Source organism: Episyrphus balteatus, chromosome 2 (genome assembly GCF_945859705.1).
Source record: "Episyrphus balteatus chromosome 2, idEpiBalt1.1, whole genome shotgun sequence".
NCBI lineage: Eukaryota > Metazoa > Arthropoda > Insecta > Diptera > Syrphidae > Episyrphus > Episyrphus balteatus.
This window is the reverse complement of record NC_079135.1, coordinates 86,745,186-86,761,764: the sequence shown is the minus strand read 5'-3', so window position 1 is coordinate 86,761,764 and position 16,579 is coordinate 86,745,186. Positions and strand designations below refer to the sequence as shown.

The following is a 16,579-nucleotide window of genomic DNA, read 5'->3' as shown; positions in this document are numbered from 1 at the left end:
CCACGACACATTTACGATTTTTTAATAACGATATTTTCAATAAATGTAAAACAATTCAAAATCATTGGCCGACACGCATTTAGCAAAATTCGATTTTAACAAGAAAATTAATGGTACATAATAAAACAATCATAACATAGTACAGGAAAGTTTGTAAAAAAACAGGCATTTTGTGGAACGAAATATAGGAAGACTGATTTTTTTCAAATCTCAAGGAAGGGTATTAGAAAATCTCAAGTCCTGGTTTTCGGGACGCCATCGCCACCCCCTGGTGGAATCCGCTATTTTGGAAAACGCGAATCGCTCTATATCTCCAAAACTATTGGTCCTAGAGAAATGGTTATCAGACCAAAGTTCTTGGAAATTTAATTATCTTTCTTTTGTGATACATTATTTTTTTGGACGGGCAATAGTTTTGAGGTTATGTTGTTTTAATTTGTTTATGTTTTTATCATTCCCGGTAATAGTTACATAACTTTTTAGACAGTAAAAGTTATAGACCATCAAATTTCCAATTTGGTATGTTTTTGAAAATTATGCGATATATTAGTCGAAAATTATTGATCTGAAAACTATAGTTTTTGTACAGAAAAGTTAGTAACAAAACTGGCATTTCGTGGAACGAAATATAGGAAGGCTGATTTTTTTCAAATCTGAAGGAAGGGTATTAGAAAAGCTTAAGTACTGGTTTTCGGGATGCCACCCCTGGCGAAATTCGCCATTTTGAAAAACGCGATTGATTGATTGAATGAGTTACTCAATCAAAGTTGTAGGAAATATAAATATCTTTTCTTGTGCATTCACTGTTTTTCAGCGAGGACAACACTAATCAATCTAGGATTTCACATCTAACTCAAACAAAGTGTAACTCCAATTTTGGTGATTTTTTTAGTACCGATTTTTCAATCGACAGTCAGAAGAATAATGTCAGCATAACAAAAAAAATATTCTTGGAAATAAGCCTTAACTAGGGTTTATCCAGGTAATGAAAAATTGGCTAGTACCTAATATAAATAAATACAATTCTGAATTTTTTGAACAAATATTTTTTATCAAAATTTGTATAATGAATTCCATCATAACAAAATGTTCTAGGATCAATTCAAGGAAAGCATTTTTATTATCTACATATTTTGAACAAAATGTTAAAAAAAAACTTGACAAAATTTGTAATGATTTCTTTAAAACTTCTAACGTAATTTTAGTACAATCAAATTAGACGAAAATTTTGGGGTACACCAGGATATTCATTAACAGGAATGTTTTTTGTCTTATTTTTCCTTGAAGACTAAGGTAAAAAAGTACAAATAAGTGATTTTCCTTTATCTCCCCATCTTATTATTTCAAATTTTAAATGCAATGTTGTAAAGACAAAAAAATTAAAAACTGGTTTTGTTCACAAAAAATTTTATTTTAATTACATTCTCTGACTTCGTAAGATCAATTAAATAAAAACATGATTTAAAAAGGTTCAAAGTTAACCTTGTGTCAATTCCATTAAAATTTTGGTTCAAATTTCTATTTTTTTTTTCACCCGAAATATTTTTGTCCGTCTTGACTTAAAACTCTTAAGTTTTTAAAGCTATTGCAAATATATTTTTCTTTGAACTGTTTCATTTTTCAACGTCTTGAAGTGAAAAAAAAAGAACATCGGAAAAGAGTGAATTTTAGCCGTTATTTGAAAACTAAGAAACATTTTGGAAAATATCATTCTTGATTTTTTTTTAAATTTATCTTAATTCTCTTAAAATTTAGTAGATTCATAATTTCTACTATTTTTTTTTTATTTTGAAAATTCTTAACGTATAATTTTTGTTTTTAAAGGCCTCGATCTAAGCCAAAATTTCTAAAAATTTTTTCCTAAACAAAAAATCAAATTAATTATTTCGTTAAAAGGTCAAACCGATTTCAAAAGGTTTTCTTAGTGAAAATGATATGAAATGATATGTAAAAAAAAAAATGAAAATCGTTATAGTCGTTTTTTTTTAAACAGTTTTTTATTTTATAAATTAATAATTTCCGAAAATCACGAAAAAATTTGGTATGTCATTAAAAATAAAATATTAATTGACACATAAAAGAAATTATCAAAAGAATTCACTTGTCCGTTTTCAAAAAATCGATTTTTCAACAAAAAAAATTGAAATATTGAAATAAAAAAAATCTAAATTTTTTTTTAAGTCTCAACATTTAGTTTATTTTAAATCGTTAAAAAATGTTTGACAACTTAATCCTTAATTAATTTACATCGACATTTTATAGACATTGTCTTTCTGCGAAATCATCCTTTTCATACTGATTATTTTTTTTACTAATTCAATTTGTTCTTATCAAAAACAAACAAAATAATTGTTGTTTCAAAATTAAATATTTTAATTCGACAAATAAGGCAATGGTCGCACTTATAAAATACTTATTTATCGCCTATGAATAGTTCTTAACAAAAGTGTTTGCGAACTCCCCGATTAACAACACTATACATATTTTGCCTACAGCAAGGTTCTTTGTTATCTGAATTAGTTACGCATAGTATATTATCAATTTTACAAGTTCAAACCAGTCAATTTAGACTTTGAGTTTGAAAAAAAATCAGACGATATTAAAATTTTTTAGATTATGGTCTAACAAAGAGTGTCGAAATGACAACTAATGCATCATAACGATTACAACATTTTCTTGTCCAATAAGTCTTTCAATAAAATGATTAAAATTAATGTTCAATTCTATTTTATGATCCTTCCAACCTACATATTTCTTTCAAGGCTATTTAGTGAGTAGGAAGTTTTTCCACAACTATTTCAGCTTACTAACTAGAAACTATAAAATATATTCAATAGATTTTAAACATAAATCTAAGTTTAACATTTAACAGATGTCGAAAATAAGATTTTTTTTATAGGTTTCAACTACATGGTCATAAATTCAAATGAAATTTTTTATGCAACACAATGTTCCATAAAAAAAAATATTATAAACGAATACCACCTACCAAGTTATAAATCTAGACACATTTTTTTTTTAATGTTTTCCTATTAAATAATTTTATCTTAAAAAAAAATACATATATAAAAACTCTTGTTTATTTAAAGCTCATAACACCTTTCAGCTAATATTTTGCATAGTTACCAAAACTTATTGCGGTGAATTTATTGTTTGGTTTGAACAACAACAAAAAACAAATATGTACACAAATCTTAGCCCCATCAAAAAGTACTTTATGAAGTAACAATACTTCGACCTTGAATCATCTCTCTCTCTCGGTATGATCTTTAAATGATTCGTGGAATATCTATTTGCGTGCGTGACACACAGCCTGGTATCTTAAGAAAAAAATGTACATTTCTTTGTTTATACTCTTGCCAACATAGCTTAGGTACGCATTGTGATGATTACTTTTTAGCACCACTTGAAAATTCTAATTTTTGACAGGCTCGTGCGTCGTATCGTCGTTATCGGTGTCGCCACTGCTGTCATTTTGGGAAATCTTCTTCTTCAGTCAAATGGTGAAAAATTATAGTTTCCTTATTTTTTTTTTTAAGTTCAGTGACACTAATGGGAATTTTTTTTTTTTTGTTGTTTATTGATTTCCATTTTCGAATGAGCTTTAGAAAGAAAATTGTCACTTTGGCTTATTTCCAATTGACCGTAAATTTTCGCGTGATCCAGACAAAAAAAAAAATAAAATCTAAGGAAGCAATAATGGTTCATAGTCCATGTCTGATGCAAGAACATTTACTAAGTTGGTAACAAGATATATGACAAAAATTAAATGAAATGGAACACAGTGCAGTTCACATGATTGAACTCTTACCCTCAAAACATTACTCTGGAACACCTAGTTTTTAGATATAGGAAATTATTTAATCAAACAATCTCCAATGATCTAAAAATTTGCCCAATTTTAATAAATATTCCGCAATATTGCCAAGAATTGTTCAATTTTCATTTCAATAAAATACGCATTTGAAAAATTTCTTGTATTAGTTTTGGTTCACGGAGAAAAAGACCACCTTAAAACAAGCGGATTTTTGCATGTTTTTTTGTCATGATGTCTTCAGTCTTAAATTAAGTGGAAATCAGCTTAATTTAAGATGAATTTCTTCTTATGGTCATAAAAATAAGTAAAATTCTTGGTAATTTTTTTTTCTTTTATAATTTGATTTTACTTAAATACATAAAAATTACAAAATTGTCCGAAATTTTCACATTGATCCTGCATATAAAATAGCTCGACAATTTTTGAAAAACTATCTCAGTGAACAATTAGGTATCCTATCATGATGAAAACAAAAATCATGTGAAATCTTACGATCTTAGTACATACAAAATATTTTTTTTTCTGATAAAATGATTATTATTATTTTTTTAAAGGTTATTTATTAACCCTCTGTCGGCACATGGGTGCGAATTTGGCAGGGCAAAAAAAAAAAGTGGACACAAAAAAGTGTCTTTATAAGGTTGAAAATACATTTTTTTGGAATTGTGAATACAATATTCGAATTCCTCGGAAAATTCTACATCAATTTCATATATGATTCTCCATAAAATAGTGAGACCGAAAAAAGTTCTAGCGACAAGAAAAAGTATAAACCAAATTCGCAAAAAAGGGTTAAGCTTCAACTTTCATTTTGTTTGACTGTTCTACGATTTTTTTTAGATTGCAATATCAGTCATTAAACCAAAAACCATATTCTTCTTTTTTACTATCAATAACTCAACAACGGATCACTTTACAGAAAATTCAAGAATACATTTAAAATCTCCATCTAAGTCTTCAAAGAAACTAAAAATACAAAAATTTCTATCTTCGTGACCTTTTTCTTAAAATATTGAATCCTAAGCTGGCTTAAGGTCTTTATTAAATTTCAAATATTTGTCGACGTTTCGAACGTGTTAGAAAGATCAATTTAGAAAAGCGGTTTTATAGAAAATTTACCGCTTTTTTATAACTATGGAGCTTATATTGAAGCTTAATATATCTGAACTAAATCTGCAAATTTACAGATTTATTCATCAAACAGATTTTCTGTTCGGGGGAACGAACTTTTGAGATGAAATAAAACACTATATTTTTAAAGCTGATGTAAATGATTTAGTTCTAATCACTATCAAATTCTCTTGGGCTTATTTGAGGATTTCATAAATAAATATCGTTTAAATTTCATATGAACCAAAGAAAAATTGACAAATTTAGTTTTAATACATGTAAATATAAAAAAGAATATCGTTTTTGTATTTGAATCTATAAAATAGAACCAGACTGTTTTTTTTTTTTCAAGTATTTATTTCCGCCTTTTATTTTTGTAACTTAGAATTCCATTCGATTTGTTACATTAAATCAAGACATTTAACTAAATATTTAGGTCAATAGAAGACAATTTTTTGTTTTCAAAAAATACTCGACTAAAATGATCTTGAATATAGTGGAAAACACTTAAAAAGTGACATCTGACATATGGGCAGATTGTCTTTTTCCACTCTAATCTATTGGCGATAGATTTAAGAAATACCTGTCCTTAAAAAATTCATTCGACGATATTTTATTAATATGTACTAAGTACTTACCTCATTTCCTAAAATAAAATTCTTAAGTTTAAAATTCGGAACTGAATTTAATAAAATCTATGGAGCTTTTAAAGCTTGTTTTATTGTTTTTATTTTTTCTATACATTTTAACAGAATTTTATGAAACTTTCAAAATATTTATTGACTTATAGCTTTTAAGTAGAAAAGATAAAAAGATTTCATTCGAAAATCTTAATTTCATAGCAACAAGTCACCATCAAGTTTCTACTTACACACTATTACAGTGTAATAGTTTTTGTTGTAAACAAAAAATGCATTTGATATGATATTGAAGTGCGTATAGTTTAGTTATTAATCACCATATTTTAGTGACTAAGTGTAAATTTGCACTTTTAATAATGCAATAATAGATAAATATATGACGGCATATTTTGTAGAGTAAATTCATAATCACTCTGACTCATTTCAAATTAAGATGTAAAAAATCTGGAACTTAACTTTTCAATGCAAAATTTTTCTGTTCGTAATAATTTTAGTTTTCGCAGAAAAAGTACATATCAAAAATTTAGACAAATTTTTGCTTTTTTTTTTTTTTTTTTTTTCATTAAATTTTTCACTCATTAAATTACTTACTAAAACAATAAAAAAAATATGTTTTCTGACTATTTTCGAAAATCACATTTCGTACCATTTTCGAAAATCACATAGTTCAGGCTTTTAAGTCAGAAAATTATCATGAAATCGATTTTTTTGCGTGACAGTTTTTTAATGGATTGTTTTGCGTACATCTCCTCATTATAAACACTTATTTTTTGTGAGTTTCGAGCCGAGTTTATATAACAGAATACAAATACAAAGCCATACAAAAAATCACAAACAAACAAAAAATCTTAAATCACTTTACCCCTACCATATGGCAATATTTGACATTTGACCTTTGACCCACTGCACTGTAGTTTTATTTTCTTATTTTTCTTCAGTTTTACTAAAAAAAATATTGGAGTTTTTAAAATTAATTGATGATTTCATTTACCCCTTTCGGGTACAAATATCAATTTATTTTAAAGAAGATCGTTTGGCGCCAAGCGATAAATCAATTCGACCATAAGATAATATTGTCTGGCAGAAAGATAAGCACTTGATTCTATGTGGCGAAGACCTATGAGCTTTACTTTACCTGGTTAAGATATAGGTAATCAAAGTTCTTAATTAAAAACAGTATTAATTGGAATATACTTTTTATCTGAATTTACTTAGCTTCGAAGTTCGAAATATCAAAAACCATTGTCATTTTAAATCTTGTAATCAATAACAAGTTTTGCTAATTCTGGTTAAATTGTAAACTCGTTACTAATTGAAAATATGATTGTTTGTTCAAGGTCGTCGAGTTTTAAACAAATTTTTGTCACAAAAGAATATTAAAAGAATTGATCTTCTCTAAACTGGATCTTTACAAGATTATTATTTAATAGAATCAAAAAAGCTTCTATTCATCAAGCTCATAATAATAATTAAACTTGAATTCCAAATTTGTATACATATGTTCCCTTTCTTCATTATACAAAAAGACTCTCAAAAAACTATGTTGAATTCTATAAAATGGGTGTTTCCTTTCTAATCTATTAAGCCTTTTTAGATTATGAATATAAGATATCCCGCGCTCTATGAACCATGACTGACATTGACAAGTTATTAATTGAAAACCTGCGTTGTACATTTAATTTTTGTTTGATAATAATTATTGTGCGAGTGCTCAATAAAAATTGTAAGATTAAAATATGTATAATAGGGTGGGTCAAAAAAATCGAAAATTTTTTTTTTGATTTGGTACTCCGAAAAATCGATTGCTAGACCCCTCTTGAATATACACACCAAATATGAGCTCTTTATATTAATGGGAAGGTCCTCCGCTTTGCAATTTTCCATTTTTACATCAAGCTTCTACTAAAAAAAAATAATTTTTTTATTAATTGACTTTTTAGCAAATTTCTTTTCATATTCTTGTAGGAAATTGAACGCTCTATAAAAAAGGCCTCATACACTTTTTTCGTTTATCTAACCGTTGAATAGATATTTGAGGTCCAAAAATCGAGAAAATCTGTAAAAATTCATTTTTTGTTCTTAATTTTGTAACAAATTGAAAAATTATAATGATCAAACGCGCAGGACATATTCTTGTTGGAAATTGATTGCTCCACAAAAAAGGTCTTGTTAACTTTTTTCATTTATCTAACCATTCTAAAGATATTCGAGTCCAAAGTTAAAAAAAAATATTAAAACATTTTATATTTTTAAAAAATTTCTAAATCACTGAAACTTTATTATTTTCAAATTAGCAAGATATATTCTTGTAGGGGCTTAAACGTTCTACAAAAAATTCCTTGGAATGAAATTGATTGCTTTAACCGTTTAGAAGATATTCGTATCCAAATCGCAATGCATACGGGTCATAAGAAAACTATTGAAATCAGTGAGCATTGGTTTGGATACGAATATCTTCTAAACGGTTAAAGCAATCAATTTCATTCCAAAGAATTTTTTGTAGAACGTTTGAGCCCCTACAAGAATATATCTTGCTAATTTTAAAATAATAAAGTTTCAGTGAATTAGAAATTTTTTAAAAATATAAAATGTTTTAATATTTTTTTTTAACTTTGGACTCGAATATCTTTAGAATGGTTAGATTAATGAAAAAAGTTAACAAGACCTTTTTTGTGGAGCAATCAATTTCCAACAAGAATATGTCCTGCGCGTTTGATCATTATAATTTTTCAATTTGTTACAAAATTAAGAACAAAAAATGAATTTTTACAGATTTTCTCGATTTTTGGACCTCAAATATCTATTCAACGGTTAGATAAACGAAAAAAGTGTATAAGGCCTTTTTTGTAGAGCGTTTAAATTCCTACAAGAATATGAAAAGAAATTTGCTAAAAAGTCAATTAATAAAAAAATTATTTTTTTTTAGTAGAAGCTTGATGTAAAAAGGGAAAATTGCAAAGCGGAGGACCTTCCCATTAATATAAAGAGCTCATATTTGGTGTGTATATTCTATAGGGGTCTAGCAATCGATTTTTCGGAGTACCAATTCAAAAAAAAGAATCTCGATTTTTTTGACCCACCCTAATGTATAATGTTTGTGTATGTAAAAAAATCAAAAATTATCAACTCGTTTGTTTTAATGTCTACTATTTCCTCATTAGCATTCAGCTGTTTTTTTTTTTCTTTCGTCTTCTTCTGTTTTATTTATATTTGACAAAAAAAAAATTAATTGAAAAATTGTTGGAATGATTTTTTGCGTCGAAGCCTAGCTATGTATTAGAAATTAGATGATTACTAAAACCAGAGGAGAGGTCTTTGCAGAAATAAATTTTAAGACAACAGGTACATTTTTAGCATTTTCTTATTATACGTGCTGTCTAATTAATAATTCATGCGTGTGACATTGACGTTCTCGCACATGAGGAAAATTTAAGAAACAAAAATAAATAAAATAAGTAGCTTACATAAACGCTCACGCACTTTTATAATAGTCGCGGAAGTAATGTTGCCTTTTGTTTTTTAATTTATCAGTGGTATGTGTAGGATGTTGGATGTTGGTACAAAAATGTTTAAAATATTTTTTTAAATAACATGCTTTAAGAAAAAAAAAAGCTTGGGCGTAAATTTGAGCCTCTTGAAGATAACGCGAAACACTTTTTACAGTGCAGGAACAAGTGTTATTTTTAGCTAACAGATAACGGTACATTTGTTTTGGGTAACCAGTTCTTAAAAATTCAGTCCGTTGTTTACCGTTGTAAACCCATAGATTATCAAGGACATGGTAGGGTGAAGGTTAGAAACTCCAATCAATAAAATAAACTAAAATATTCCAATAAATTTTCCTCATTTTGAGGAAGTTAAACTTAAAATGTAATTTTTAATGAAAATGAAAATCACTATTCCATGCTTTTCACTATGCATTGCAGTTAGAAATCAACCAAATTATAAAGCTTCATTAGAAAATTACACTTTAATTTATTGGACAACATACAATTTTTACCGGTCTGAGCTATATGAAGTTGGGACCACCAAATGCTAATTTTTTTCAAAGCTGCCTGGTTTGTTTGCCCAAGGTTAGCTCAGGATACCCCAAGTTTTATTTTTGCTATCCTACCCTTAGTTTAAAAATGATAGAAGCATTATTTTTTATTCATCTAAAAAAAAAGTCCGCATACACCACAGTGACCTTTTTTACTTGCGATATAGGTACTATTACATATATCAAGTTATGCATTCGTACAGAAAAAAAAAGTTGAGATAACATTTTTCCATGACATTACAATTATAGAGAATGCTAAAAAAGTGGGTCCCGGAAGTCCGTCTGTCTGTCTGTCTGTATACGAAGCTACAGCCTAAACGGATGGACCGATTGATGTCAAACTTGGTATGTAGCGTTATTTGGCGACTCTCCAGAGGGGTTTTTGGAATTAACTTTGTTGGACCAAAAATAACGGCGAAATTGAAATATCTCAAAAACGGCTCTAACAATTTTGTTTAAAAAATTCAAATGTTAGTTTTAAGCTAAGGTCTATCTTCTAATGAAAAATTTTTTTTTTGAAAATCATTAATAACGGTACCTGCCATAGGTATCAAATCCGATTATCTCCGAAACTACTTATTCGATTTATACGAAAAATTTTGAAAATCTTTTTTTTGAAAAATCAAATTTTCGAAAAAGGGACATTGAATTTTTTTGAAATTTTGTTTTTAAGTGTTGATTAGTGATTTCTACAAATTGGCATACCAGTTTTATTTTAAAACTTTTTTCCTAAAAAAATTATTTAAAAAAATGCATCTTAATATATCAATCAAAACTGCATACTTGAGGGCAATTTGATTTCAGATTTTATTTTATTTTTTTAAAAAACGAATTTTATTTTTTTTCCAAATTTCTAAATAAAAAGTCTTAAAAATTTAAGCAACTTTAACCCTAAGAGCAAGTTCGTGCCACCCAGTCTTGCATTTTATTTATAAGTATTTTTGTGCACTTGAAAACTGCTATATATAATCGTTTGCCAATTTCACAGTAGGTACATGTCGATGCAAGCAGTTATTTCAGTCATTAAGAGGAATAAATCCTGAATAACTAACTTTGCTCTGAAAAAAAAAAAAATGGTAAATGAAAAAAAAAAAAATAGTTTTATCATTCTTGTTTTTTTTTAAGTAAAGAAGAACATCGCTCCTGTAAAGATTATCACTATCTAATTGCAGTTTGCTGGATTATCTAAGTTCTAAGCCTTTTTTCTTTCAAAAAACTTGAATCAAAATAAAAGAAACTATGACCAAATACCAAATTGATTTTATAATGAAACTTATTCGTCGATTTAGTGCAATTTATCTTTTTACAATAAGATCACATTTTGATGTCGCTGAAGTGAGAGAAATCAAATGTTCTTAGATTTGAAAAGTTGTCATCAAGTTGAGTCTTTAAACAATTCCAACCTTTTAAAATGTTCATTTTTTTATTTGTATGAAAAAGAAGTTTCTGAAAAAAATTAAAAAAAGAAAAATTTTTGTTCAGAGGAATGTCTGCAATTATTGTGTTTTTTCCTTAGTAGAATAGAATATTTGCTGTTGTTACGTTTTCCCCTAAAAACCATGGCCCGATCTTGATTTCCAGATTGTTTATACCTTTCTCTTACACCGCTATGATTTGTTGCGAATAGATACAGTAAGTTACTCGATTTCATTGGTTTTGCTCGTATCGGCCTCTTCACAAAGATTAGAATTTTGTTCGATACCCTACTGATTAATGATAAATTTGTTATACTAACCACTTTGTCATTTCACCGATTTTTTCAGTAAAAAATATTAATAATAATCGGTTAATTAGTATGTATTAGGTCAAAAAACCATATCGGTTGTACCTACTTTTGATGCTATAATCCACTTAAAAACAACAAATTGCTGTTGTAAAATTACCTGATGGAACATGTAATGAGGTAAAAAAGTCTGAGCATAACTCCGAAAAAGACCTGGTTAAATATTCTTATTCTAGTCTGCTCAGTTCCAATAAGAACTTACTTATGATAAAGAATAAAGATTTTAAACTATCAGTGGGTTTGGAAGATTTTTCTATTTTTTTTTTTTTTTAAGATTTAAGCTTTTTCGTAGATCATCTTTTTGCTGAAGAAGGCATAGGTCCACTCCACATGACCTACGGCCTTTAAATTCCTTGTGAAGTCGGCTAGAATCGGGGATAGAGACTTGGTGTATGTCAATTAATCATTGATAAACAGGATACTTGTTGATGTTGAAAAGAAGGGGAGTAGGTAGTTTGAATTCTTCTGCTGGTCTAGCTTTTATAGACCTTCTTGTCTATTACGAGCTTTCGTTTCACGTAGGTATTTTCCATCCGAAATATTTTTGTTCGCCCAGAGTTTAAAAAGCTATTTCAAGTTTCACCCGAATAGAATTAGCATTTTTCGCTAAACTGGTTTTTTGTTTTTTTACCAAAATTTAAGTGAGAAAAGAGTTGTTGATTACTAACTGAAAATACGAAGTGTTTTCGAGACGTAAACAACTTTTCGCTCGATTCGATTTTTGGAATCTTGCCTCACAATTTTTTTATATTATTAGATAATTCTTACAAAAGTTACTGCAACAGCCAAATGTTTCCTACAATAGTTCAGCATTGTAATATCTTATTTCGCTTTATTTGATAAAAAGAACAATACAAACTTAATTTTCGAAATTGCAACTCTACCCCTCACACTATTTTTTTAAAATAGGTAAACTAATAAATCGGTATGTGCACAGTCAGTTTATATATAACTTCTCGCCGTCCGTCAGTTTATCTATCATGCGTGTTAAGTTTAAGTACCCCAGAAAAGTGTGTGTACTCAAGTCAATCGAATCATCTGATTAGACATTTTTTGTTTGATAAGTTAAAATTTGTACTCCTGTCGCTAAGCAGGTAACATGTATTTTAAACTTGTTATATACGCCAGATATGAAGGTAGGCAGATAAGTATGTAGTTGATAGATACATTTATAGATACTTACCTATACCAGTGGTATTTAATTTTTAACTATTTCAATTCTCTGTCTTCATTATTAAGTCATGAATTTTATTTTAAAAAGGCTTGTCTGCTGCTATATGAATGAAACAACAACAAAAATAAATGGTTAGTAATAAAATGAGACTTCTTAACATTGAACAAGTTGCTAGCAAGGTACCTGTCTATACCTTAGCGCCCTAAACACTGTAATGATAAGGAGCGCCTTTTTTTAACACTATTTATTTATATGGAATTCTTGTGAAAGCAAGTGTAATGTTTAATTTTTGCGATTAGTATTTTTCTAAGAAATCTAACCCTAACACAGAAATAAAATTGGGGTATGAATTGCTAAAATATAATAACGGATTGGTTTTCTTTAATTGAGTGAGAGCGAAGTATAGAAATCAAAAATATTGTTAGACCTTATATTTTATACAATTCATAATGCGATTAAAATATTAAAAAATTGAACATGTGTGAAGGGTGAATTGGAAATTTCTAATGATGTGCGATAAAAAGTACAACAACAAAAATTTAATTAGAAAGTATTAGGCTTTACAATGGAATTAGTACCTATTAGTCATCATGAATATGTTTATCGAAAGATCTTGCTGTTCTCATTTTTTGAGTTTGCGATTTACATCTTTTAAAATAGAATTTCTGGAATTATAGGGAAATTTAATAATTATCACTGGTCTGCAAAATTTAACTTTTTTTTTTCTCCTTCAACTAACTTTTTAATATTATGAAAGATTAGACTTTCCTTAATCTAAATCTGGTTTCAGAAAAATTCTATCAGGTAACATTTTTGTAAAAATGATTTTTGAAAAATGTGGGTAGTTTCTAAAAAATCACCCTTTTAGATTCATTTGAACTTGTATAAAATTGAAAATATTTATCGCATTAAGCTCAAATTTAGAGGACTTATTCTTCATAAAATTACCTATTGATTAACACCAAATATGTTCTTTTACATTAATGTTTACTCATTTTTTAAAATACTGATTGACAAAAAATCCTTCGAAAGCCTTCACTTTTTAGTAAATCCTACATGAACAAAAGCACCTTAATTAAGGAAAATGTAAAATATCAATGCCCATTATAGTTAAAAAGTCAAATATGTAAAATAAACCATAATAAAATACATTAAACAAAATTTTTACGTGTTTTGTAATTTTATATACCATTTTTCTATTTAGAAATTTCTTATTTGTAACAAACTGCCTTGTTAAGCTTCAGATTTGTTTCTCCTAAAAACAAAAGTATACTTTTCTATATAGTTTTTGATGTGCTGAGTTAGAATTCGAAGTCAAAAAAATTCTATCACGTCAGAATTTTGAGATATTCGCATTAAAGTATCAAGTTTTTTTTTAGAAATTCCCAAAAAATCACTATGTCTCAAAAACTAGATTTAACCGAATTTTTTTGAGCTCGGATACAAAATCAGCACACTAAAGTCCATTAGGAAAGTATACTTTTGTTCTAAGGAGAATGATTTATTAATATTTAGAGATCAGTTTCTTTATGGTAAGATATGCCAAACTAACTAAGCTTACTTAAATTAAGATATCTCTGAGAAGAAAAGAGATATTGTGAAGATTGAAACTGTATTTGAAAGAAAAAAATAAGTTCTTTCATAAACCATAAAAATTTTAATTGAAAAAGATTACATTATGTCAAAATATTTCTTCAAAAACAGCAAAAAAAATGGGTTTTTGAGATATTCTAACGGGAATATCTAAAAAACGTAACGTGCTAGGTCAATTCGGACTTCGGATTCGGAATCAGCATACAAAAATCCTTTAGAAAAGTATAGTTTTATTTAAAGGAGGATTTCCTTGCAGATCAGTTAAACAGCTTGGTGGAGCTATAGGTATTAAATGATCCTAATAATTGAAAAGAGAGACACATATCAAAATTATGGGATTGTCTGAGAAAATTAAAAAAAAACACGAGCTAAAGCTAAGCTTAAGCTTTCAAAACATTTTATATAAATTACAAAAGTAATTTGTTAAAAACAAAATTTATAGTTGGTACCTACCTACAAATACATGTTTTGTGTGGTAATTACACTGGCCAACAATTTTTAACTTTTTAAAACTGTCCAAGTAAATTTATATCAAATTTTATGTTCAGTAAGCCCAAAAATCATATTGGTTTCTTTCTAGTAGCTCTAGTTTTTAAAATATTTAATTTTCCACATTTGGGTGCATGTTCATACTAATTTTTAAAGTTTTCCTTATTTTGAGCGTTTATTAAAATTTTCCAGAAAATTACCTATTTGGGATCAGTAAGTCTAAAAATCATTCTCATTTCTTTCTAGAAGCTCAATTTTTTTCATTTTTAATATTTACGTTTTTCACATTTTGGGGGTAATTCCATAGGTACTTATTTTAAAGATATGCTTATATCAACTGTTTGTTAACATTTTACAGAAAAATGTTTATCAAACCTATAATGTACTTGAATTCAATGAGCCTAAAAAATACACTTTTTTCTATCTAGGAGCTTTAATTTTTAAGATATTTTCATTATTTATCATTCTGGCCGTAATTTCATACTATTTTTTTTTTAGATTTTTATATTGCATTCAATTTTTTAAAGCTTTGCTTTAAAAATTTATTTTGAATTTAATGTATTTCGGTTCAGTTAGTAAAATAAAAATACAAAAACAAATTTTATAAATAAAATTAGAGCTGCTAGAAATCGAAATCAGCACTCTCCATTTAGAAAGAAATGATTAACAACGGTCTGGAAATTTTTTTATCTTTGGGGCAGTGTTGTTAATTCATCCTTTAAACCAACATTTCAAAAAAATTAACTGTCCTACTTTAGATAAATTGATTGTTCAAAAAAATAAAAAATATTCAAAAATCCAAAAAGTTTTTTTTAAATGAATTGAAATTGAAAAAGTCGTTTGGATGAATGCAGTAGGTAATTAAGAAAATCATTCAATTAAACTGTTGGTAATGAAAAAAATTTTCATCAAAAGATGCACCTAAACAAAAAAAAAATGTTTTTGATCTTTGAAATGATGCCAAAAAATATGCTGTTTTCGATTTACAGATGGACACACAAGAGGCGCACGGACGGAGGAATTTTTTAACTTGAACTTGAAACAGGGACTGGTAATAGAAACCTTAATGATTTTTCCAAGAGATATAAATTTGATTTTGATTTCACATCTCTATAACAGTTAATGCTGTAAATAGTGCACTAGACAGTAGAATGTACGCACCGAAAAAAAACCAATATCAATTTAACATTTTTTAAATATCAAATTAACGTTTTTTAAATATCAGCCAAAAATGCTCTATAAAATGTGTTTTATGATATTTAAAATGTTTAAACAACATTTTTATTATCAGGATGATATTTAAATGTCACATTTTGGAAATTTGTTTTGATATTTTATTATCATTTTTTCATATCAATTTCTCATTCCAAATTATTGAAAAATATTAAATAAAAAATTCTTAATGTGTACTAATTTTAAGGCGCTTTGTGTTTTTTCGAAGTAAAATGTATGATTTACTGAGAAAATTTGATCGGCACTAAGATTTTACTTCACATAGTTTGGGAGAAAATAACAAAACAATTATATCACCTTTAATAGAAAAAATAATATCACCATTATTTTGTAAAGAATATTCCCTTTCAGTAATGTTTTGAAAAAAGAAAGAAAATTCTTAAAATAATAAAAATAATAAAAATGAAAAGGAAAGAAATAGGTTTCATTTTAATAAACTAAAACGTAAAATCTAGTCAACATTGATATTTTAATTGTCAAAGTGAAATTTTCACTATCCCACCTGAAATAAAAAAATGTCAAAATGATATGATAAAATATCAAAATTGATATTTTAATTGTTGGACGACTTTTGTCACTGAAAAATGTTAATTTGATAGCTGTTATTATCAATTTTTTTTTCGGTGCGGACATTTTACGATTTCTTGGGCTTATTTCTAATCGAAAGGTCTCCAGTGCACTTACTTTCTAAACATGTTTC

The 16,579-nt window shown here is 27.4% G+C and overlaps 1 protein-coding gene across 1 annotated transcript in view; it reads left to right on the top strand.

Annotated features, from left to right (window-relative positions):
* LOC129912315 (myc protein) overlaps positions 1–16,579 on the top strand; it is a 96,346-nt gene that overhangs the window by 705 nt on the left and 79,062 nt on the right. The gene's annotated exons all lie outside the window — the stretch shown is intronic.